Here is a 24,207-nt window from a genome sequence, read left to right on the forward strand (position 1 = left end):
TGTTTTGGTCCAAATTTCGATCCACATTACGACTTGACATTGTCAATTATCGGATCCGAGCGAGTGCCTTCAACCGGTTTGCTACAATTCTTTGAAGGCCACCATCAGCAAACCAGCTAAATAGCTTGAAGGGGAAATTCAAACAGTCGCTGCTAGAAATCTTCCACAAGGGCGGGATGGCATCATGGTTAAGGTGCTAATGTAACAGATAATAAACTCCTTCACTCACCCACCACCCAGAACACGCGGTTAGACGAGCTCATCAGCATCGACAGGCTTAGCCAAGAATTCGAACTCACCTGTAAAGAAAAAAAAGGGGAAGGAAAAACAAGAAACTTTAGAAACTACTTGGTAGTACAATAGGAGGGAAACAAAAGTGTCAACAAAAGTCGTTGGCAATGCATTCGGTGATATCCAACTGTTTACGTGGTTTCACAATTGCCTTGAGAAATTAAAAAAAAACTAAAACGTTTTACAATCTTAACGGCACGATTTGCACCAACGTGGGGAGGGGTTTTGTATTTTATTTTTTATTTTATTTTTTTTGCGAACTGACCAAAGGCACGAAACATGAGTTTTGTATGGCAAACCAAGAGCAGCGAGCAGTTACCCCAGACAGTGAACTGAACGCAGTGCATTTCACGATGGTGGACACTGGACCGGCTGGCTCGTGTGAGATCACGAGTATACACAGCGCGGCGACGGCTCCAATGGACTGGACGAGGGGGCCGTGTACCCCAGTATGGGCGGCTCCACGAAGAGATCGACATAAAGGCAGCCATCCAAGCGCCACCATGAAACCGTGTCGTGGGAAAGTTTTCTTAACTCCTTCATATATGAGCGTCCCGTCTCTCGAGCGTCTCGCAACGTCTTGCCACCTCACCACGCGCCTTCCCCTGGGGCTGGCCAGTGGCTTAAAAGCCATCTGTGTGCTTTGTGTGACGGTTTCGGCGGGTAGTAGATGCTTCACCGCTACAACAGAGGGTATTGCGAGCGAGTGCGCGCCCTGCCGTGCCAAAGGGTACTACTACGAATCAGTCCCGCGCGCTCGCTCCTGTCTCTCTATCATGTAATCACTTCCGATAAGCCATATACACTGGCACGAGCGTGACTCGCTAATAGTCAGCCAGTCTCTCTTTCGATGGACACCACTAGCGCGGGGAGGTTGTGACGCAGGAAAGATCTCGTTGGAACGAGCTGATAGTCGTTAGATGGGTGCTATATGCCCGAATCCCGAAGAGTGGTCCTCCAGATATTGATGACTTCCATATTCCAGCATTTCAATATGGGGCGATTCTACAGTTTTCAACAACGACGAGACGGAGGGCAGTTCAAATTACGGAAACCATTATTGGTTTCATATAGAGGCCAAAATGGCTTTTTCTTGGCCACGGTATCCTACCATCGACGTTATGACCTTCGTTTAATTAGCAAGATCTGCGTTCCGTTGGTTTCGTTTTGTAGGATTCGTTATCTTCTTCTTCTTCTATCTATATATATAAAAATCTCGTGTCACAAACTTTGCGTCCCAATTGCTTCGAAACGGCTGAACCGATTCTAACCAAACTTGGTGTGTATATTCTTTTGGTAATGGCAATTGATATAAACTATCCTACATTCACTTTACTTAAGTCATCTTTTTTTAAATATTCAAAAACCACTTTTCACAATGTTAGTATCCAAACTCCTCCGAAACGGCTGAACCGATTCTCACCAAACTTTGAGTGTATCTTCTGTTGGTATCAGAATCGGATGTAAACTATATTTCATTCACTTTACTTAAGTTATTCAAAAAATAAGAAAATTATTTTTCGTAACTTAATTGTAAGCTATACAGTGGCATTTTTTATGGATTTTTCATACAAAAAAACGAATGTTCTCAAATTTTTATAACCCTAGCTCAAACAGTCATTTTTTTATGATTTTTTTAAAATCGACTAAACCGCAGAGATTAGCAGTCAGGATGCTGAACAGCGGAAGCGTTGCTAACGAACCCGAAGAACGAAGAAGGCCGGTGTTAGCTCTGTTGTGGACTGTATTCCAAATTAACAGACGAGATTTCTGATTTCTTTGCTATCTAATCGAATACACCTTTATTCTCTCTTCAACACAAAGAACCACGTGAGCGATCGTCTCTCATGAGTGCTCTTACTAATCCCAATCCAATTACTGAATCCCATCCCATAACACGCTCACACTACTCCATACATCGGTGAGCAGTTGACGCAACAGCCGGTTTAAACATTCATCGAACACTTCTTACTTTACACGTTTTGTCCTTCTTACTTTTCTTACTTACACTTACTTTTAAAAAGAGATCCAAGTACACTACGCTTAGCAAATCGCTACGAAAAAGGGGAATTAGGCAGTAGCAAAAGTAAAGCAGCAGTGTACAAACGTATTTCGTTGATCTCAAGCTACTACTGAGTTATTGAAAAGTTTGGTTTTGGGGTGTGTTCGATCTGATCCTTAATATGCCAGCTAGGCGAAAGGGGTTCAATTTGGACCGTCGAGCTAGGAAAACAACAATTCAACGTAGGCGCAGAGAAATAAGAACTCCGCACCAAATACAACAAGACAGAGAAAATGCGCGTGCGGAGATGTCACAAATCCGTGCCGTCCATCATTTGTGAAATTGAAGCATGTCTAACATCATCTCCACTGTGGCAACATGTAGAAAAACTTACATTAAATGTAAATATGCGCGTTCTAATGCTACGAGACCATTCAGCTGATAACCACTAACTACTTGAATCATGCATGGCTAGCAGAAAGGGTAATTTTAGCAGCCAAAAATGTAGACGTTAATGATTTAAACTTTTCCATACAAGAGACATTGCCCGGAAATGTGGTCTCTTCTAAATCTATAGACACCGTTTGCAACGTAAATGAAGCTGTAAATTATCCGGTGGAATTTTTTAATTCTTTGAATTTGTCGGGAATACCACCACACATGCTAAGACTGAAGATAGGATCACCGGTAATATTGTTAAGAAATTTAAACCCGCCAAGGCTTTGTAACGGGACCCGATTGGTGGTGGAAAAAATAATGAAAAATATCATCGAAGCTACAATATTATCTGGAAAATTCAAAGGTGAAAATGTTCTATTGCCACGTATTCCAATAATCCCGACACAATTCCAAATTGAATTTAAACGTGTTCAATTTCCAATCAAAATTGCATTCGCCATGACCATCAATAAGTCCCAAGGGCAAACTATGTCTGTTTGTGGATATAATTTAAGAAAGCCATGTTTCTCACATGGGCAGTTGAATGTTGCATGTTCCCGTGTCGGGAAACCATCAAGTTTGTATGTATTAGCCGAAGATGGTATGACCAAAAACATTGTACATCACATTACTGTATAGTAAATCGCTGTGGCACTATTGTTTTTTTTTTAATCTCCTGCAATAACGATCGTGTTGACTTGATATGTTCTGTACAGCAGGAGTTGGACGGGACATGAGGACGGGAAATGTTTTGTTCACACCCACTTTCTGGATCAACTCGCATAATAAATATTAGTATTATCCTCACTGATCAAACCATACAATTAAAAAAAACTGGCTCAAAACCGTCTTTGCCGAGTATGGTTCACAAATATTCATTGATCACTCCACGAAAAAGTGTACTTTACACTGTACTGCGGTGCTTGAAAATTAGCATATCACTTGAAGGTTTGAATGTAATCTAATGTTAATTCCTTTGCAATTATGAACAATAGTCGTCATGAACAAAATAGAAACTCAAAGAAAGAGAAAATTTCAGATAACACCTGTCTTCCACGCGTAGCGACGCACGCGGGGTCAAGCTAGTTATCTATAAATTGCTATAGATATAAAATTTATAGAATACACGTTACAACGTTTCAAATGGATATAAGGAAAATATTAGAAAAATACAGAAAAATAACTTTCTGTAAACCAGCACAGAAGAGCACAAGTTGAAAAACAATGGATAGAACAACTTAACCATACAGCGGTCACAGTGAGCACCAGATAAGCAATATTGGCGACTGGTGCGTATTGGAGCAATCGGAAGAAAACGGTCCCATTTGGTAAGAGAATCACGTACACATTATAGTGCCGAAGGATTTCGAAAAGTTAAAAACTGTAGAAATACGAGAGCAAACGGGCATCAAACTCTCTGCTTCGATGGTGTGCCATTTATGGCCGGCACTCCGCCAACGAAGAAGAGGACGAGATACTCGACATTCCGAAGAGAGAATGGAAATGAACAAAACAGACCAAAAACCGAATCGAGTCGAGACGCCTAATACCCAACTACTATTACTACAACTGCTATCACTGCCAGTGGGGGAAGGAATGGCTCGATACCATATTCTGCATCACCCACAGTGGCGGCCCTCGGTTCGCGGTTTGAAGTTTGCGCAAATTTGTGTGGATCATGCGAAGCGGGCGGCTGTTGGGGTCTACGACTACGACACAACAGCACCAGCGGAGCATAGCAGCGGCAATAGCCTGGAGGTATTCGTTCTCTTTTCGTTCGAACGAACCTTCATCTCCCCACTGTCGCGCTGCTGCTGCTGCTGCTGCTGCTGGTGCAGGCTTTGCTAAATGGAGCGAAATGAGCGTGGCCACGGTGGCCAGCGAGAGAGAGAACCACGCTTTGCGGGCCCGGTAGATACGACACGGGCTCGTACATCGAAAGAGTCACGTCAACCACGACGACGACGTCGACCCCAATACGCAAAGCTCCTCGCAAAGAGAGAGATAAAAAGAGAGAAACAGAAAGAGAGAGAGAGGGACACACAGGATGGAAAGGTGGGTGGATGTCCCGGAACGGAAGTCGTGGCACTCTGTTCCCCTTTCACCCTTGAAAGCTGCTCCCCTTACCGCGGCGCGCACCGAGCGTTGCGGGTACGCTGCGAGGCTCGAAATTCGGTGTGCCCCTGTTGCCTGAAAGATTAAGCTTTTGTCGGGTTTGTAAACAAGCTTTTTTTTTAATTGTCACAGGGCGTCCAGAAGGAATTACTGACAAAAAAAAACCCTGGATTATTGTGCCCTTATGTCCACTCATTACGTGGTACAAATAGCCTACCAGCGAGAGTGAAGCTTCAAATCAGTTGACCGTTTTAGTTACGGTCATTCTCAAGCATAGCTTTGATCTATCAGTGAAAGCGATTATCTTTATTATTTTATTAGAATTTCCTGGACTAGACTGCAGCTCCATAGAATGCATAGATACCCTTATCTAGGGTACTAACACAGTAGAAGATGTAGTCCACAATATCTTCCTGTTTCGTCCTTTCCTCTCACAAAAAATACAAGCAACAGCAACACTATAGGAACAATGCTAGAATGCTGTAGAATGGGAAAATGTAAAGATTCCTCAGTGGCACAACTTTAGCTTAATGGTCTTAGGCCAAGAAATACATTTTGAACATCGATTTTAAGGCTTTTCACAATCTTGTTCAACAATCCGGGGTCCATTTCATTCTAATGCAAACCAGCTATGCGATACAAACCTTCATGAACCATAAGAGCATGACCAAATCACGGGAAATCTAAAAAAATGTACACGATACAAGCAATTGCAATTTTAATGTCCCACGTTCGTGGCAATATGTGTTTACGGAGCAACACTGTACAGTCAACTGAGCGGGTATCAGAAAGAAGGAAGCAAAAAGAAACACACGCAAGAACCTATAAAACGGGACCCTTACGAGGCAGAAAAGCTCCTACACATTAGCACAGTAACAGATGTGAAAGCACTGCTCGCGGTAATGACAATACGATTGAAAAGAGCAATCCCGGGCTGTATGTTGTTCCGCGCGAGCAGATTATTTCGCAGCAACTTAATGACTGCATTAGGAGACCGACCGTCCAAAGCACAGTGACAGTGCGGAAGACACGCGGAAGGCGAAATCGCAGGGAGTTATGTCATACAAATGTAACACACCATCATTTCGATTTTCCAGCATCTACTCCCAGACCAGGCCCCCCGTTTAGGCCCGTCCAGGCCCGTCCAGGGGTAGTTAAAATGTAGGAAAATGTCGGTGAGATTCGAGGAAGGCTGTTGCAATGCTATAAATTGTAGCAGAGCTTGTATGTCTTATGTTTTACAATAGCATTAGGTATGTCTCGCTGCAGCGGTATGTTGTAGAGGTATGCTCAATGTTACACGCCAAAAAGCGGTTGATAAGGAATCAAATCCGAGCTTCTATCGAGAAGATTCACTTCCTGCAGCAGCACATTCCCTCGCGTGTGCGTGCTGCCAAACAGCGAATACCCTGTGTTGTGTGCCAGATCGTGAAGCTGCCTGGACTCTGATTATCGGGTCAAACATTTCTCCGACCGATCGCGGACCGCGGGTTGGCCGCGGAATTCGTTACAGAACCCACCACCACCACCACCACCCCCGGTACAGGTCAAGCGACCCCTCCAGCGACCGTTGGTGCCAGGGTGAAATGCGGCCACAGCAACAAGCTTCCAGCAAAACGGGAAGAATTCGCTGAGCTGCTGCTGTTGGGGTCTGTGGCTGTTGGTCACATAGCACAGTGGCCTGGCACGAGGAACGCGTTCCTCGCCTAGATCCATGGCGCTGTTGCTGCTACTGCTGCTGCCATTGATTTGGATGCTTCGGCTGGCTGTACGGAAACTAGCAGGAGGAAAAGAATTACACAAAACGCGCACGGGCTTATGGCTTCTTCTTCGTCTCATCATTCGACGGTGGACGGAATAGGGGGGGCGGTGTGTAGCTAGTCGCGGGTCTGGGGCCCAGCGTCGACTGGCTGCCGGCCCCCGAGGTTGAGAAAAAGGGCGGTAGCATGTAATCATACGTTTCGCTCGTCTCCGTGGCGTGGCGTGGCGGCGTGCACTTGCTTTCCATCGTTCAAATAGTAACGGTATTGGGGAGGTTAGGTTGCTACCATCACCACGGGCCCGACGACGAGCCCCTTTTTCGCTTGGTCTTTGGAACGGAAAATTACGGGACCGATCGGCCGGCATCGATCGTTACACGCCGATAGCAATGAGGAGCTTCGAAATCGAATCTAATCGGGTCAGTTTAGGAAGTTTTACAAAACAGCAACTTTTAAACGCGAGTTTACTACACTTAAAACGCGGCCATCTTGTGCCAAAAACTGTGCGGCCTTCGTGTCAATGAACCGCACGGAGCCGATCGAAACGGCGGTGTGCGAGGTGTGGCCAAAAACGGATGTCATAAAAGTGACAAGACATGTCACGAAAGTGAAACAAACGAAATGCACGGTTCGTCGTCGTCGGTCATTTTCCGTTGGTGACAAAGTAGAGGGTGCCGCCGCTCCACAGCACACCTTCACATGTCTGTCATTTTATTTCTATGTTGAGCTATCCCCTCTATCGACCAGTTCTCTCTTTCTGTGAGTATACTGCTCATTTTACAATCATCTACATTTCCTCTCCTTTCGCTTCTGTCCGCGTGTCTAATTGTAGTAATTGATCATCTTTTTTTTGTGTGTGCGCCATTTCCTTGTTTATCTAGCTCGTAACACCCCAACCCGCTAGACAGCTGCCGGTTTTTTGCCGAGTTATAATGTCCATTTACATTTACATCACGCACGCAAACCACTACAGCAGCGGCACCAACGTTGTTGGTATTTGGTGGTGGGCGCGCTATTTGTCATACGGTGAACCATCTCTTCTCGGCGGCACACTTGTGTTACGACTGTCTGTTCCTCTGCTTCGCTTTTGCTCCTTTTGGCCTCATGGTTTGTATGGCGAAAGGGCAATCAGGCTCACAGCACAGCTGAGCTTAGTGTGTTCCGCGTGGTAACCGCAGCCGTTTAGTGTACTGCTGACCCCAGTGTGCAGTCGAATAAACGTGTGTGACCGACGAGAAACCGATAAGCAAGTGTAAACGCTGCTGAGTAGAAGTAGAGGATGGGCTCTGAGGTTCACGGAAGTACTGCAGTGGAGTACCGATCGTCGGATCAAGCGGGAAGACACTAGAGGGAAGATGCTATTCTCGTATTCATCCGTCTGTCTTCTGTCCCAGTGGTTCCGCTAACAGTTGTCGTACCAGTCAACAAAGGCGATTGCCCCACGGTTTCCATTCGGCGATGAGGGGCTCCTCTTCCTCCTCTATTCATCTATAAACCACGGTTTGAGCGCGACGCGCGTTGTGATGGCCACATTGGCGATTTAACTGTTTTCCGTTGTGTTCCTCCTGTTGCGCTTTGGGCTCTCTAAGCGCTTCTTCTGCTTAGGCTCAAAGCAAGTTGCAAGTTCGTTTTGTTTCTCTTCTCCATTTTCATGGCTTGGCGGCTCCACTCCAGACCACCGCCACCACCTTTGCAATTCCGCGGCAAAATCATAGAAGAAATAACCTCTGGCCGGTTGGTAGCTACAGCTATTCCGTTATATCTGCGGTTTGCAAGCAATATGCGGGATGATTTGTAAATGACTGCACACTGCACTGTGTTCCATTTGGTCAGTTTGTGCCAAAGGAATCATCCGAAGGTCTCTCTTTTACGACCTAATTTGACAAGCCCATAATGCAAGGCTAGGCTGCCCAAAAACCTTATTTGTCATTTTAATCAAAACGTAAATACGTCTACGAGAGGTACGAGAGGCACTTCCTGGCATGGCCCAGTGATGGTGCAGAGTGCACAACACGCGCACTATAGCATAGGCATGAAATGCAAGTTCCTTCCAACCGTTCTGCTGCTTTAAATCATGCAGCAACTAACTGCGGCATTTAAAGCTTTGATGTTTTGTCAGCCGGCGTTTTTTTTTTGTTTCTTCTATCCGGCCCCGGGGCCGTGTCCGAAAAGGCAATTAAATTCTTAGCCCGACCACACGCTCTGGTCATTCGACACCACCGCGCGACGAGGACAGTTGTTTAACAGCCTTCAGGGTACACTCATCTAACCTGCTCAGTGCATCCACGTCCACATTTAAAGTCATCTACGAGGAGGGATTAAACACACTCGCGGTCACCCCATTTGCTGCTGCCAAGTAAACGATGCGCTGCACATTAGACCCCCCCCCCCCCCCCCCCCCCCCCCCCCGAGAGGGTGGCCTGGGTAAGAGGCCTTCTCCAACCGAAAGTCCTGAAAATCTCTGCTTTTCGGCAGCCACAACAGAGCTTTTTTGTTGGTGGGGCAGGCGAGCAGGATCAACGCTCGCTTCAGGGTGTGCACTATTCTGCACACTACTCCATGACTGCCTGGCTTCGCAGCTTCCTTTTTGAAAGCTGCACTTATTCTGCCGCTCAAATTCCGTAAAAGTTCCGAAGGCACTGAACTCTGGGAGCACTCAAGGCTCCCCAGTAACAACACACACGAACACACACATACAGCAGCAGTGTGGCTATCCCCAGCAATGATAAAGTGGCATTCTAACGCGTGCTTCGTACGCCAAAGCTTCCGCTGAAGCGTCGCACCGACGGCGAGGAAAAGAGTTCGGTCGTTGCCCATCGTCGCAACGCCGAATCACGTGCTCACGTGCTCAATTCTGTTCGCCTGGTACGAGTTAAGCTTTCGTAGTGTAAAGCACCAGCTCCAGGGGTTTTTAGAGGTTTAGTAATCGCAAAATGAGAGTTCTAGCCGGGGGCCTCTCGCTGTCATTCACTCACTGGAACTGGAGGAGCGAAGAAGAGCGCATTGCATTGCAGTGGAACACCATTGTCGATCATTTCATGTCGTTTAATTCATTGTTTGCACTGTTCGAAGCTGAGGCTCACCAGCACTCTACCAGGAACACAGCAGCGCAGCTTGATGGTGTATGATCAACATTCCGGCACCGAGATATACCCCGCGGACGACTTCCCCTCCCGGGGGGTGAAATTGTGAGCACCATGCAACATCCTTCGCGCTGTCCTTGTTTGGTTGAAGCTAATTTTTCTCTGCTTTCTCACTCTCCGTGCCCCTCTCGGTTCACCCGTGGTGCTATCCTCTTTTTGCTTCAGACGGATTTTTTTATTCCTTTCTCGCTCTTCGTGCCACCCCCGAGTCATCCATGTTGCTATCCTCCGCTGGCTTTAGGCAGATTTTTTTCCCTTCTCGCTCTTCGAATGATCCTGCGAGGATCATCCGTGTAAAGATACGCGGTGCTCAACGCGATTACATCTGTATGCGATCGAGTTTGAGCTTTGACGAAAAGTGACCCAGGCAGCTCTCTGGGCTTTTCTCCTAAGAGAAAACGAACAGCATGTTTTTCGGTGAAAAACACTTGAAACGCCCCTCAAAATATTTTTAAAATTAGTATTAATGAATAAACAAAGCATCACACTGCATTTCATTCAGGTTAAAACACTTTTTTGTGAAAAAAATGTGCATTTTGGAGTGAAATGGTGATTTAGGGAACTTTCAAATCAACCCTACGCAAAAGAACAGGAGAGAAAAGGACGGAGATAGACCTCTCTCTCAGATCCGAAAATCATAAGATTGGTCGAAGAGTCTTTCCGAAAGCTGAAAATGTGCGTCAAGTTTTTCAGTGAAAATACCTAAAACACCGCTTAAAACATGTTTAAAAACATTTTTAAAATCAAATCAATTTATAACAATGCATTACGTTCAGGTTACAACAATTTTCAAAGCAATGTTGAACATTTTGTACTGAGATGAGGATCAACAGAACTTTCATGATAACCCCATACGAAAGAAGCGAGAGAGAAGGACGGAGAAGGATCTGTCAAACGTGTTTGTTAGGTTGGAAAGCTGGTCGGATGCTGATGATCGCGCTGCTGGTAAGTTTGCCAAAAATATGCATAATTTTAACACATTTTGTTGGTTTTCCATTCTTTACAGATCATTTATCAGATACAGCAGCAGAGCCCAAACGATTCGTCGTGATCTGGTGAGTAATTAAACTGATATTTGGACGATCAAGTCCGATGCCGTACCATTGCCTCTTTCCAGAATGTTCCGGTACATGCATCGCCAGGAGATCGGAAAACGCTGTGAAAACGTTTTACGGTGAGTAAAAAGTGTTTCTAAATGATTATAAAGGTATTACAAGTGTTTTGAAAGTGAAAAAATCTTCTTTTTGTGTTTTTCTAGCCCTCCGAGAGCTGCGAGCCGTGAGTAAGCGGTATGTGTGAATGTGTGCCGTCCATGCGAACGGCCCGTCTATGGGAACGTACTTTTCGGTCCTTATACGGCCAACGAAGGAAGGAAGCATTGTAAGGATGAGGTATGTTTGGTGCTAGTGTTATGTGATTGAGTTTTAAAAAAGAGTGAATAAATATTATGAGAAATGAAATTGCGAATTGTGAGAACATTTTATGCGCACATCCGAAAGATGCAGGGGGTTGAGGGTAGGGTAGGGAGGGAGGAGGGAAGGGTAGGGTAGGGAGGGGGGTGGGGTGAACCTAGGGGGGCACTGTACGATCACACGCACACCACTGCGACCCGCATTTCACCAATACACGCACATCCGGTTCATCCGATTCATCAAAAAATGAGATACCTTAGTAACGAACACAAGCGGTTTCCCTATTAAGGGGTGCTCTGTTCGATACTAAGGGCATCCTTATATATGGTAACTAAGGTGTCGCGCAACAACTCCGCCTGCTGGGTAGACGGGGAAGATGTTGGACTTTGGCGCAAGCTTTCGCTCAGAGGCGTATTCGGTTTGGTCAAGCTTTGGTTCAAGTGATTCCGAGAGCGAGACGGAATCGGAGAGAAAAAGGGAGAGGAATGGAAGCTTGAAAACTGTTTAAATGCCCCCCACATATTGGTGGCCAAATCACTATTTGGATACAGTTTTTGGTGAAGATCAATCGCCAGAAACCGAACCATAACTCCATGGCCACGGACGAACGGTAGGTCCGGGTACCTAAAAAAGCCGAAACTTCGAATCCGAACTTTTAGTATCTTCTCCAAGACGTCTGATTACGCTAGACTTCCCAGTCCCAGTCCGCGGCCAGAAACGATGAACTCCTACGATCACACTAACTTTGCGAGACTATCAGGCGAACAACCGTCTTTCTCTGTGTCTCTCTTTGGGGGTGCACGATGCTGATAATTGGTTGGAAAAACAACATCCGCTACCGCCACCGACACGAAACAAATCGAGGTGAAAGCATGGCGAGGGCGAGCGAGCGACCGAACGAAAGCATCCACCAACTAGTCCAGGGGGAGGGTGTCTCCGGTGCACACAGAAGGGTTGCACAATCCACCGGCGGCACTTGCGGCGGAAAAGGGTGGCCAAATTTGAATGAAGCACTTTCGTTTCGTTTTGAGAGTTTTGAAAATTGAAAAGAAAGATCCGCGCGGCACACTAGTGATCGTGGCCATCGTCAAGGTGAACGCAACGTTTGCCTTTGGTTCAACAGAGCACCAGAGCCTTCTAAATCATCGTCGTGGTCGATGTGGAAATTGCTTCAGCGATTAGGACCGTTCGCCGTGCGAGTGCCGAAACCACAACCGAAAGCCGAAAACCGAAAGTGACTGCGCCTATGACCAGCTTCCAAACTACACAACATTTCATCATAATAAATCCGCATCCACTTGCAATCCAGGCTGGTTTGTAAGTAATGCGCCCAACTTTAAAAGCCAACTACTACTACCACTACTACTACTACTACTCGGTACTCTGTCGCTCACACGCTACAACTCATTACCACCCCGCGGGCACACCACCAGCAAACGCTGGCTCGCCCCCCCCCCCCCAAAACCCCAAGATGAAGCGGGCTTTGTGTGGTTTATAATTTCCGTTGGCTTGGGCGCGGGTTCTCTCGGGCGGCCACGGAATCGGTAAGCAAATCGGTGCCGGCCACCGATCGCACAATGGATCGGGCTTGAAACGAACGCCACCGCCGCATGCGTGGTTTGGTGGAGTGCCCACGAAGCGGATTGCGCCACGAGACACACGCGGAACAAACGCTCCTACGGTGCGCGACAACGGCACATTCCCTTGCGCATTCTCGTCGCCCGATGATGTCGTCAGAGTCGACGAGTTGCGGCGTAAAGCGAGACGCCATGACACGCCGGTGGGGCACAACGCCAGGGTGGTGGTTCCACTTCCTCAACCTCGAGAGTCGAGTTGCGTCGCGAAAACACCATTTGCACCGGACGATGGACGCGTATTGCAAGAAGGGGTTCATGGCAATGAGGGCTTGGAGCGATGAAATTGTTTTTTTTTTGTCTGTTTACATTGATCGGTTGTGAGGCTCGGGGTGTTTGTGGTCTTCTGACCTGCCTCAAAACAACACCGTAGTAGAAGAAGTAATCGAAAGAACAATGGACAGAGTACGGAAGAGAAATAATGCTTTGAACTCTGTGTATTACTTTTTCTTCTTGGAAGGATGGTAAGGAATAATTTCCACAAAGGACCTTCTGCCAAGGACCATAAAGCAGTTGGTGCTTACACATATTTTAACATTAATTTGTGGTACTATGCAACGAGTGAAAGATACCTTTAGAATAAGGTAAAGAAGAGCCCAAGAGCTCCCTTTAGTGTTACGACAATGTTTATTAGTAAGCATCGTAAATCTTTTTGATCAAAAGATTCATTTAAGGAAATAAAGAGTAACAGTTTCGAAAAACTTCACCAAATCCGAATCCTTGAGGGCTTTTCAATCGATTACCTTATGACGTTATTAGATAAAAGTTCAATTATTACATTTCCGAGAAAAGAATCCAATATTGTTATTGTTATTTAGAGTTCATTTGTTCTAATACCATGGGAATTGTATCTCTTTTGTATCTTATTGTATCTTTTTTTATCCATTTCAATCCAGTACATCCAGTATAGGTATAGGTATAAGTATGTTGTTCCATAAATGATCATTATTTACATAAAATTAAGAAGATTTAAACGACAAATCTCCGATAAAAGACGAAAGTGAACAGGCTAAAGATGAGCTATCGTCATTTTAACAAGCTTTTAGTTCAGTAGCTAACGGATTTGGAAGAGGATTGCGGATGAGTACCTTCTGAAAATGATAAACAATATATAAAAGTAACAGCAAATTCATTTGAAGAAATTATCTCGCATTTTTTGTCTTACAAAAGTATTTCAAATTTTAAACAAAAATCTTTAAGATAGAGAGTGATGGCCAAACAATTTGGTTTTAACATGTAAGTTAAACTGTCGCTCACAAGAGAAAAAAAAACAGAAATGAAAATTGAACATTTCGAACATCATGAACAAGCTGCTAAACTTATGTAGCTAAGCAGAATGCTACCCATAGTCCATCAAACAAAATCAAACTAAACACAAAAATAAGGAATAAAAAAAGTTCGATTAATTGCCATGACTAAATGAAATAAAAGTCCAGTACTTGTCCCTACCTTCTGTTTTAACACTTCACTGTAATAGAATTCCAAGTTAAACACCATGCATAGTGGTTGATGGATCGATAAAGCAAGAAAAAAAAAGTGGGGAGAAAACTACTCTCCACACTGTACAACGAAGAAGAAAGGGAAGTGGTAGTACATTTCCCATGGGGTTGGGGGAGGGAGATTCCGGCCATCCATCCGCCATCTTGAACCCGGTCTGCTAGTGGTGGCTTCTGATGCCGAAAATTTCACTTCAAATGCGCAACAATTTATTTTCATTAGGCTCCCCTCCCGAAAAAAAAGGGCGAGTTGAAGTGACGAGCGATGAAAGAGAGAAAGGGGGAGTTGTGTTGTGCTGGCGAGTGATGTTGCTAACTGTCGACGCATGGCAGCTCAGCGGAAACGTGCTCAAGACGCTCTTTTCCGGTTCGCGTGCGTGCTACAGGTCCATATTTCGATATCGCTCCGTTGAGGGTAAACTAGGACAGAGTCGGGCCTCGGACCAGAGAGCCATCACGATCCTCTGTCGCCTTCTCCTGCAAGAGGCTGTTGTGTACCATCATCTCCTCGCATCATCCTAAACACAACTACCAACGAGTGTATAGTGAGTATGTGTGTTTGGTTCATTTGAATTTGTCACTTTCTTTTTTTTTTGTTTTGGGTGAATCTCACCGATCCCTCGCTCTATTTAATGTCCACTACCCGCATCAATGGGTACGAGAGAGGGTATCCTGCCTTTGAAGACCTCGGATCCCTACCGACGCGTCGCGGTCGGTGATACACGCATGCAGCACCGGTCCACCCTGGCCAGACCAAAAAACCCTCGGCACCACACAATTGCACCCTTGAATGCGCGCACATGCATGCAGGTTTCATTTTAATCATCATCAAACTGGCCCCCGCCCGGTAGCGGTAAAGCGGAAAATGGACCACTCTCACCCTCTCTCTCTCTTTCTCTCTTTCTGTCCCCCTTGCTCTCATGCATGACTGACGAATGGTACACATAAAACACACACCTTTACCAGTCACCGGAGACCACGGTCCATACCAACAACAATAGCAACCACCCGGCCAACAAAACAACGTCAAACGGCAATTACAATAGTGTAACCGGCCTTGAAGAAAACCCGACAGTACCTACGGGATCTCATTTTCCAGCAACGACATCAACCAGCGCTCTCTCTCTCTACATCCAATCAGGCCGCGCTAGAGCCACCACGAGCCATAAAAGCTGAAAAGGATGCTCGGTGAAACATAAAAAAAAACCAATCAATGAAAGGGGTCAGACCACACCATCTTCCTTCAGTAGCGAAACCTCTTCTTCGCTCTTCTCCTAGCTCCAGATGTCACGAAGCGCACTTTCATAGGCGGAGCACTACTGGCAGGACGATGAAGTTTCATGGTAACGCTCCCTGTGCCGAGTTCTGAATGGACGACGTCAAGGCGAGACGCCAGCCATGGCGACCGAAACCGTGATGCACATTTTCACCCTGCAGCCCCGCAGGGTAAGGAACCGCGGTGCAAAGTATTCATAACATTCGTAAGCAAAGAATGTAGCACAAGCCACAGTGTGCCTTTGATGGCCGTGTTCGACGTTGTTTTACAGTCGAACCACAGTCCGAGTGTGACTGCAAGCGGACCTCTTCCTTCCTGTAGTCAAAATCAATCCATTTTTGCGCACCCCGAAATGGAAACATTTTCATTTTGTTTCATCAATAACATCCCCGAGAGATGAGATAATAAAATCAGGAAAGCGCGTGCGTTGTGTAACAGATACAATATTGTGATGCGCCCCTCAAAAAGCCAACCTTCTCATTGCGTGGGTCTATTGATTTCACATCCTCATAAGGAACTATAACACTTTTCGCACATTTGACGGTGAAGATGTGGAGTGTTTCGCGCCATTGGCAGGTACTGTTTAGTTTGCTTGTGAAGCAAGCACCGTCGATTACGGCGTTTGTATGTGTGCACCGCGACCATCGCGCAAGAAAAGGAAACAAAAGTCGATCAAACAAACCAATCCAAACTGCTGGTGCTGGTGGCTATAGATCGAGCCATCAAACGCACGCAACTTCATCGCAAAATAAGGCCACCGAGGTGGTGGATAAAGTGGTCTATTTGTGTGCGATATAACTGTCAAGTGTCGGGCAGACATCCAGGTGGATCAATGTGTTAAGTCATGTTCGATGGAATGATAGCCAAATTCACTAGCCTAAGGATTACGCAAAGCTAACCAGGGTAGATGAAGCTTTGAAAACTTTAATAATTTCCTAAACGAAGACTTCGTTTGAAGGAGACGGATGAATTCAATTGCCATTAATGGATATGCCTTAATAGAACTCAAACATTCCTTCTCGCATCAGCTACCAATACCATAAATGTGTGCGGCGACTGGTCAAAGGTAAAAACAAAAGCTGCTTCATACTGCCTGCTGAATGAATAAAATATACTACTTTACGATCTCACCTCACGACAGTACCAGAATCCTCCGAAACTTTGAAGCTTCCAAACACACCTTACCCCCTCCTGAAAATTACGGTTTAACAGATAACGTTGCAGTTGCTTGTCTAATCGATTGAAATAGCAGCTAACCTATTTCATCATGCTGGCTCCGAGAGCTCCGGGCACCGGGTTGTGTCCGTATGCCACATGCCACCGGTTCGAGTGGTCTAGCGCCAATTTTCTTCGACTCACCACTGGCCCCACCCGGTGTGGAACAGAAGCATAATAGAGTCCTCTCGCCCACCGGTGGTGGTTTGACCATCAGCCACTACCACCACCATCAAACGATTGAGGTAAGGACTAGCTGGCCTGCTGCTGGCCTTAAAAAACAAACGTCAATTTAGAGGCGCAAGCAAGGGCAAACATAGCACGCTGACAGGACGACGCCGAAGACTCCAAAGGCCTTTTTACACCATCATCATTCCCGAAACGGCATCCAAATCCCCCCCATCGCGCTCTCTCTCTCTCTCTCTCTCTCTCTCTCTCTGACCAGAAGGGACTGGGCGAATGGTGTCTCTGTCCTTGTCCACTCTGCGCCACTCAGCTACTAGAGAGAGAGAGAGAGCGAGGGAGAGATCGCTAGGAACCCAAGCACTAGGCAAGGATTCACGGGAAGCTCATTTGTAAACTTCTTCCTCAACTCGGTTCTTCTGCTTCTTCTTCTTCTTCTTTGACCGCTTAGCCAAAAAATTTCCCGCTCAAAAAGGCTCATTCTCGATGTGTGGGGAGAGAGACAACAGAAAAATCGATAAGCAAGCAAGCAAGCAAGCAAGCAGCACCGTCCGTTCGTCCGTCCGTCCAAGTCCACCATCGCTACTGGGGCATGGACGGCGAAGGTCGCATTATGGGGTAACACACAGAAGCAATCCCCAGTCCCCACACGGTGTGTGCTGGTCGTCTACTAGCACGGAGTACGAAGCAACAATGGCTGCAGCACCAGTTCGAGGACGCCACCGGGCGCTGGTGGTGATTTCATTTCAGCAGCACGAATGTGGTGTGCTAGTGACATGTAGGGTCGCGCTGTTGAATTGCCAACTGCTTATCAGCAGCAGCTAGAAGCGAGATTGAGAACGGATACCAAATATGCTGTCGAAGAGGCAAGGAACTCTAGTTCTAGCGTTCTTTATAGATTTTCATTAAAACCCGAACCGAACTCTAAGCTACAGCAGCAGGACGAATACTATTGACCATTAGAGGATACTAAAGGGGTTCAGGATCACCGCCAACAGAACGCAGGTTCACCACAATCTCTCCCTCTCGCTCTCTCTCTCCATCTCCGGTTCACATAATTACATGCTTCCTTTGAACTTGGCACCATGCCTCAAACACAAACAACAAGTAGAGCACCACCATGATGATGATGATGCGCCAACCAACGAGGGTGAACCCATTTTCAAACGGATGGTGTCCAGGCGCACTAAACCATTCCCTGGTGCTGGGCCTGTGTCCTAATCTTAGATTGGCGTCCAGTTTCTTAATACCTCGGACCACATACACCTTCTTCCCCCGGATTGAAGCTGGTCATTTGCGGCATGTGTCAACAGCCAGCTGGTGCGTTGATGGGATGACCCTAGGGGGCGCGCCGCCTATACCGATGTGTTATGTGTCAGCACTCTTTAGTTCCATGGCCACAGACCAAACCCGTTTGTTTGTCGTTGCTTCCTCACCTCACTAACCTTTCGAGAGAATGGGAGAGAGCGACAGAAAGAGCCTCGCTCTAGATCCAGCCAGCTAACTTTACAATCTTCTGTTCCAAATGGACCAAAATCAAAAAGATGTCCCATTAACGTATGCATTAAAAAAAAGAGACAAAATTTGAATGGCAATAAAAAATAAACTATGACAGATAATTTAGTTCTGTAAATTACATGTGGAAAGGGAGTTTATCAGTTTATCAGCAAAAAAATTCTACGCCAATCCGAGTAGGATTCTGGAAGTTAGGCGGTAATTTCGACATGGCAGACAAAAACATATTTGTGCACATGTTTTTCAACTATTTCTGTGTCTTTTCATTTAATTCCTCCTCCGTTTTTCCAATCAAATTGTTAAAATAGATCCTACGTTTAAAGTTAGCCCCGAAATTTTCGACGGGCAGCAGCTGGGGGCAGCAGCTGGGCAATCTTTGGTATCACATTGGTACTTAGCCGCTTCATCTCGTCTAACGATCGTCGCGTATCGTTTCTGGTCAGACTCCCCGATCTTTGTACTATTAGTGTTCCTTGATGATTGACGCAACCTTCTACAGTCACTTTGCATAATAAATTTTCCCGATCACGACCAGTTCGGAGTTAAAGAAGGGCAGCTGATTGTTAGCCAATGCAGGGCCTTCTTGAGGAACTTGGTGTGTGAGTGAATTTCACTTTAGAGCTCACTTTCTTCGTGCGGGAAGTAAAATATGAAGTGCCTTTTAATAATTTTTCATCTAGAATGAGATAGGTATCGCGTTCATTCACCACCGCCACGTCGCGATGCGCCAAAAAAATTAACTTGACGATCGTGGTCAACCGCTGTCGCTATGACATTAATTGCTGCTCTGAGATTATTAGGCCGGGATATTCGCTTTCTGGCATGTATGGCTATGTACTCCAGATACTTCTTAGTTATTTGGGACGTTGCACCGATCTCACGGCCAATCACACGCAGCGATGTAACCACTTTTTCCTCGGTCTCGGCCATCAGCATCCTTTGGAGTTTTTGACCGGTCAGAGTCGTCGGCCGTGCCTTCTTGTGATGCTATTTTTGTTGAGAAATAGTGCCAAGATCTTCTAGATACTGAAACGGCCATATCCGACACTCAAAAAGTGTCACAAGATAACCATTTTGGTCCCGTCGGGATACCATTTTTGAAATGCGCAAACCTTGGAACGAAGTTGCTTCGCTTTTTTCGCCATCACGATTAGTGTTCGACTGAAAGAGCTTTCAAATTTTGTCATAGATAACTACTATTGATGCTGCATTAGTTGCTGCAGTGCGATTGACGGTTTGCCCATGAAAAATCGGCAAATTTTGTCTCTTTTTTTTTAATGCATACGTTATGCCGAGGTAGTCCAGAAGGAGAACCCTTTCTTCCAACTACGCACAACTTCGCTGATGAGCATTATGCAGCATTAAAGTGTAAATGTAGTCACACAAAAAACAACAGTTTGCATGCGATTTGGTGTCATTATGGGGCGCCTGATTTTGAAGATACCACGAACGATACCAGGTCAGGAAGTGTTTCCTCTGCTGCTGGTGGTGCCACGTTTGTCACATGTTTCATCCAGTTGATCGCACTGATTAACACTCCATCTTCGAGAGCATTAGAAAATCTGCATCACTCTATCGTTATGGTAATGTAACCAACTGCGGTGTGTCCACGTGCGTCGCGCGCATTTGCTCTGCATACGGGCTGGCCAGCGGGCTAATATCAGTTCGGTTACAATACTTGCGGTTCGCTACCTCAGCAGTATCTGCTAAGCAGTGCCCCGTGGACCCGCTTCCTCGGTCAACGTGCCTCAAACCACCGGTGGCCCCTTCTTCCTGACCAAACGCGGCAGACCCCGGGTCCCATGGTGCAATGGTCTGTGAACGTGATTAACGTTTTTGTTACTGTACGTCGCCGTACAGCGACACATAGCTGAAACCGTCCACACACCACACGCAAAAAATACCAAGTCCCGACTTTTTGCTCGAGCCCAAACACTTCTTCGGCGTGATGTCTTCCTGCCCCCGCCCTTTCGCTTATCCCTTCTTCACCGAAACTGAACGCACAAACGTGAGTGTGCGCGCGTTTGACGCGGTTTCGACCACGAAAGAAAAACCACGTGACTTTTCTTCAATGAACAGTTTATTAACATCCGGTGGTGCCCGAAGTGACGTGTCGTCTACCATGCAACACCACCATTCATTCACAGGGCACCATCGCCATCGTTTATTTCTATTTGCACTACTTATCGCGGTACGCGAAGGTGATGTTACATTAAGCCATCAGAGAAAAAGAAGAGAAAAAAAACACTAGTGGCACTGCTGGACACACAGTTTGTCCAGCCTGAAATCGATACAAAAGCGATTTTCCAGCGCTCAAATAGAACACGCGGTGCGATGAGCCGGAGCTGTTTAGTGGAGCTGTATAAACATCATAACCATATGCCCAGATAGTGGCCAAGTCCGATTACACTTGCATGTCTGTCTGTAAGCGACGACCACGACGACGATGACGACGTCATACTCGAGGTGACCTGTCACCTTCAACAAAAGGCACTGCATCTGGGGGTCCACCAGTCCATTCTCCCTCTTTCCCACCGAAATACTTCCTTTGCAGTGACATCGACATCGAAAGACCTTCAACACAGACACACACAGCCCGCGCTGGCATCACACGGTGACACCGCGGTCCACGCGCGGTAACTGCACCATTCCATCCTGCCAGCCAAGAGTAGACCAAGTGAGCGAACACCCCAGCCCCCCCCCCCCTCCCTCCCCCCTCGGTACTCGGAAAAGGTCAATGGCACAACTCACGGGGGGGGGGGGAGTTGGGAGGGAGGAAGGACTCGACGCATCGAACAATTGAACCGTATGAGATCCGCCAAACTCACGATAAATTAGTAGAAAATTAAAAGAAAAGGTCGAATTTGGCGACGAATCTTCAGGAAACTTGGAGAATCCTTCTATGAAATATAAAGGCTATTTTAACAGAACATAAATTGTCCCTTTTTGCACTGAAAAATGAGAAACCTGCTGTAGCCGGTGCACTGTTAGATAAGCAGTAAAATGAGTTCTCCTCCCCACCCCAAAACAGTATGTGGATAACGCAATGAGTCCAACTTGGCCAGCACACGTAATCAATACGCTCTTCATTAGAAAGACTGGAACAAAGTAATCAAACAAGTGACCAACTAACCATTTAAGTAACGCAACTTTCCTCCACGGACAAGGCGGACAAGTTCGGTTTGCCGGTACCGGAGAAAAGTAAGGTGGTGGGGGAAGAAGAAAAAAAATGGTTGTGTAATCGATACCAGAGTGCCAGTGAACGGGTGGGCCCCCGGGGTGGATGCAGAAGAAATAAAGGAAGTCACGGGAAGTCGACGGAAGACGGCACACAACGACCGTCTATATGCTAGCGCGGACCGCGACACAAGAAGGACCAAGGTCTGTCACCGGTTGCCTGCCTGACACCTGCTGAGTTCACTGCCAGCTGTTGCGAACACAGACACACAGCACGTTTACAACAAGCGAACCAGCTAACCAGTCAGCCAACCATCCGGCGCGAGCCTGTGTGTGACAACAAGTTGCGATGCTCGAAATAGAGACATCGATTCCCGGTGGGCAGGGCGGCTTGCAGCAGCCGCACCGTTCCGTTCCGTTCCGTTCCGTTCTGTGCTTTCCCGTCGCGTTGTTCGGTTTAGCGAGCTTTTTGCTGCGGTCGCACTGACCATGGGACCATGTGGAGATCACAGGAATGTGTTTGGATGTAACAGCAAAATGCTGATGCCTAGAGGACAGAGCGTCCCCTCAGAGGTTTTTGGGGATATAAATCCATCATTCGTCAAGTACACCGGGCACAGAGGAGAGGGCCCTGGAGGATTTTGGCCGGCCGGCTAAGGCTTGATAGCGATTATCGTATGCGAAATTGACCTGCGGTTGCGGTGACGGTCTATGGGTTTTATGGTGTGATTAGTGTGTGCTACCTGGCTAGTATTCTCCCGCTGAGCTGGTTTTGACATTTGTTACATCGTGCTTGAGGCTGAAACCATGTTACGTTGCGTGGCCCAGCAGCAGAACCATGGCATTTTATTTTTGTCAACCGACTACATGTTTCATTTTTTTCAACTTCTGAAATGGAATCCACGATCAAAGAAGATTTTAATACCGCTGGTGAACTAACCAGTCTTTACAGAATGCATACAGGTCGATGCAGTTCTTTTATCTTCAAAGATAAACTTTTGGAAATAAAGATTATACTACAGATGTACAGAACTATATCTGTAAATGGATTTACCAAGAATGTCATATCGAATCGCAACCATGCCTGCCATGCCTACAAAATGTCCCAGAACATGGGTATAACTGAGTTCCGTATCAATTCATCGAATTCACCTTCCTCGATCTGACATTTTCTGACGGAACTGCCAAGGTCCATCGCGATTCGATCGATTTGAAATTAGCTCCAAGTTGTTCCAAGTTTGTCCCTACCCCCCCGGGGGCTATTTGGTTGATTTCGCAAGGTTAAAAGAACAGAAGGCAAAAAGGCGACGCACGGCGGTACTCTATTTCCGAGCCCATGGGCCGCGCTTTTTGCGCGATTGCCGATTAATGCGTAGGTGACGGTGTGCTGTATGTTGACGCTGATAAACGAGCGCACTACGCGTAGTACACAGCACAACGCGTGGCTGTGGCCACCGTGCTGCTCCTGCACAGGTGCTATCAGGACACGCTTGTTTGTACTGGACGGGACACGGTTCCGTAGCCTACAGGCACCGCGGTCTAGGCAGGAGAGAGAGGACATTCACGTTCACGTTCCGCTGGTTAAAAGATGAGTGGGCGAGCCACACGCGAGTTCCGCTGACGAAACGAATTCAACCACGGAGAGGGTGCGCTCCAGGTCCAGGAGGAAAGTACCGAGAAGTTACCGAGGAGTGATAAATTTAACTCAATTGAGATTGTACGTCCCGCGAACCACGGCTCGAACGACCGGTCGCACTGCTGCTGACGTCAAACGCTCAGGCTGCGAAGGCTTAGGTGGCACGCGTCCCGTGGTGAACGACCGTTTCAAACACTATTTGTTGAATGAACACGACTGGTCGGCTGATTTGTAGCCTTTAATCATCTATTTTTGGATTCCCAGGTGTACAACTCGATTTAGAACATTAAAACGGTACAGCGCCGGAAGTGCTAAAAGTATCCAAAAGTATGAACAAGCAAAGACTAAATGGGCACCGATTGTAGAACCATAAAGCCATCGAGAGCACATCATCGACAACAAATGGACGTGTACTCGATTGCGTTCAACAGACACCTTAACGGGGAACGAGACGGAAGTACTTATCTGTCCAGCGGTAAAATGGCATCTTTCCAGGAAAGATAATCTCTGGCGACACAGATACAGGACGGATATAATGCAAAAGGGCTAATCCAATAGATCACTGCCCTCCGAAGCATGCTCGCTAAGCATACAATATCTCATACTCTATAGGCTCTCCAGCATCCATATATCCAGCTACCAACAGCAGACAGCAGGTGCAATTTGGTGGCGGCCCCGGGACTAGTACGCACGTATCGAATGCCGGACACATAATCGCACATAACCACCAACAGCACCACACCACTGGGACAGACAGGTGGCAGACAGGGCACCACCAGCCCAGTAGTACTAGAGCGCGCACCGAGCGCATCCAGTTCGCAGGTGGCTGGCTGCCTCCGCTGCTGTGTCTGTGAAGTTCATCAGACGTGAAAATTGAAAACGAAAATTGGATTCTACATCATCGCGCCATTTAG

The 24,207-nt window shown here is 46.6% G+C and overlaps 1 protein-coding gene across 2 annotated transcripts in view; it reads right to left on the reverse strand.

Annotated features, from left to right (window-relative positions):
• Positions 1-24,207, reverse strand: part of LOC126578545 (neurogenic protein mastermind) — a 73,121-nt gene that overhangs the window by 47,427 nt on the left and 1,487 nt on the right. The window lies entirely within an intron of this gene.

Source organism: Anopheles aquasalis, chromosome 3, assembly GCF_943734665.1.
Source record: "Anopheles aquasalis chromosome 3, idAnoAquaMG_Q_19, whole genome shotgun sequence".
Classification (NCBI taxonomy): Eukaryota; Metazoa; Arthropoda; class Insecta; order Diptera; family Culicidae; genus Anopheles; species Anopheles aquasalis.